The following is a 2885-nucleotide window of genomic DNA, read 5'->3' on the forward strand; positions in this document are numbered from 1 at the left end:
ATAGGCAAAATAGATTGTATTGCAAGTTTTCTCGCTACGAGTAATGTGTGAATATATGCATAATACTTGTATGTATTATATCTCATGAATTGATTTAATTTCTTTTCGCTTATTTACAGCGCTTGGCGTGTCTTGAGTGCCATGAGCTGTGCATTGGTAAGTTTAAAATTCAATTATATTTTCTCTTCAAATTTGCGAATCGTAATTTTGTATGTTTTTTTATCGCGTTCCACATGCGCGTCGCCAAAATTAGTGCTTTTGCATTTTTGTAAAATTTGCCGTGGACAATGGATTACATCTCGCCAAGCCTTCACAATATCTTATAAAATATTTTAAATATTTTAGTTATTTTTTCTTTATATGATAGAGCAAGACTCATTTTTCAAGATGCACCTTTGAAACCTCGCGAATTTCAGTTTTAACTGCCTAAAAAAGGCCCCTACAATTTGCTCTTTTCTAACATTTTTCAAAACTTACGATGGAAAACAGGTCATATCTCGCGAACCCTTGGTACTATTTTAGTTATTTCTTTTTTATGTGATAGAGCAAGAGTCCTTTTTCAAGACGCAATCTTGAAACCTTGCGAATTTCAGTCCTAACTATCTCAAAATGGCCGCTAAAGTTTGCCCTTTTTCAGCATTTTTCAAAACTTACGATGGAAAATTGGTCATATCTCGCGAACCCTTGGAAATATTTGAGTTATTTCTCTTTTATATGATAGAAGGAGAGTCCTTTCTCAAGATGCACCCTTGAAACATCGCAAATTTCAGTCCTAACTGTCTCAAAATGGCCGCTAAAGTTTGCTCTTTTTTAGCATTTTTCAAAACTTACGATGGAAAATTGGTCATATTTCGCAAACCCTTGGCAATATTTGAGTTATTTCTCTTTTATATGATAGAAGGAGAGCCCTTTTTCAAGATGCACCATTGAAACACCACGAATTTTAGTCCTAACTGTCTCAAAATGGCCGCTAAAGTTTGCTAAAGTTTGTAGCATTTTTCAAAACTTACTATGGAAAATTGGTCATATCTCGCGAACCCTTGGCAATATTTGAATTATTTCCCTTTTATACGATAGAAGGAGAGTCCTTTTTCAAGATGCACTCTTGAAACCTCGCAAATTTCAGTCCTAACTGTCTCAAAATGGCCGCGAAAATTTGCCCTTTTTTTGCATTTTTCAAAACTTACGGTGGAAAACTGGTCAAATTTTGCGAACCCTTGGCAATATTTAAGTTATTTCTATTTTATATGACAGAAGACGAGTCCTTTTTCAAGGTGCACCCTTAAAACCTTGCGAATTTCAGTTCAAATTGTCTCAAAATGGCCGCGAAAATATGTTCTTTTTTAGCATTTTTCTAAAAATGTAATATAATTTATTTGTTCCCCGTGTAAAAAGAAAATGCAGGGCAATAAAGTGAGTAGAATCAATTCTATTTACAATTATCATGTGATGTGTTAAACTTGTTGGCCATGAGGTGGCTGCAGTAACTGTTATTTCATCCATGTTTACTCATATATAATTTCACTATACTATTTAAACTCGCTTTATTATGTTCTCGCGTGAATTTCGTTACCCGCCGGTAGTCGCATGTCCTCCGGTCAGGAACAGTGAACACATTGAATACTAAATAATTAATTATCATCAAATAATCTGTATTGATATTTAAATATGAATGAGTCTCAATAAAATATTCTTTAAATTAATGTTGCGTATAAGGGCATATTTATTTTTGTATCCTCATTGCCGTTTCCAGAAATAGTTACAAAAGTTACATTTGACTGCAGGTGTTTGAATGATTGCTATACAGTATTGTCGTTTTTAAAAATGTGAGAAAACCAACAACATTTATACCTGAAACGAATAGGATTTGATAAGTGAGCGTTGTGGCTCAGGTGGCATGTGCATATGCTAGCATGCTGGAGGTTCGTGGATCGAATCTCAGTTGTAGAAGGCAATTTTATTAAATAATAAGAAATTTACGAAATGTGGGTTGCATACCACAAAAATTCAAGATTCAAATGTTAGAAATAACTTGAAAAGCAGAGTACGACGAAGCAACAGTAAGAATAAGTAGAAGATGGTGGAGGAGCAAATAGAGAGCAGCAGCAGCAGAGACAGAGTATAGGAGAAGTAAGAAGAAAAGAAGAAGAAGAGAGTACAGGAAGAAAAGAGAATAGGGGTGACAGAATTTTTAAATTTTTTGGCACGTGTCGTTATAAGACAGTCACGGTCGATCTCCCAGAGCGCCTCCGGCGCTCTGGTCGATCGCCCACTGCTTCGATCCGTCCATTGCTCCCGGCCCATCCTACAGCTACGATGTCTCTGCGCTTCATCCCCGGAATTATCAGGCATATCAACAATTTTTATGGTGGGGGATCATCCCCAGAGAGAGGGAACTCCTTATAAGGACATCCTTTTAAGAACTTGTAAAAATATTTCTAATTTTTAAGTCGCCTCAAGAGAGGGGACACTTAAAAATATTCTTACAGGTTCTGACCTGTAGCTGAAATGAAAGATGGAGTACACAAATCATACAGGATACCTTAACAATTTTTATAGTGGGGATCATCCCCCGAGTGGGAGAACTCCTTGAGGACTTATAAGATATTTCTAAGTGTCGCCGCTCACAGAGCCGACCACAACACTGAGAAATACTTTACAAGTGGTGACCTGTACCTGAAATGATAGAAGGAAGGGGTGCACAAGTTATAAGACAGAGCCATTGCCTTTAACATTTCTTTATTAACAAATTACATACAATACAAGTTCAGAACTTGCAATTTCAATACCTACAGAACACATGACGTCATTTTAAAATATGTTTACACTAGAAAATAGCAAATTGCGCACTGTTTTCGCGTTGCATCCCTGGAAAATTATATACA

The sequence above is a fragment of the Atheta coriaria genome, unplaced genomic scaffold (genome assembly GCF_025399875.1).
Source record: "Atheta coriaria isolate IRGN ID8LTWV9N9 unplaced genomic scaffold, Caltech_Dcor_3.1 hic_scaffold_10_pilon, whole genome shotgun sequence".
Taxonomy (NCBI): Eukaryota; Metazoa; Arthropoda; class Insecta; order Coleoptera; family Staphylinidae; genus Dalotia; species Dalotia coriaria.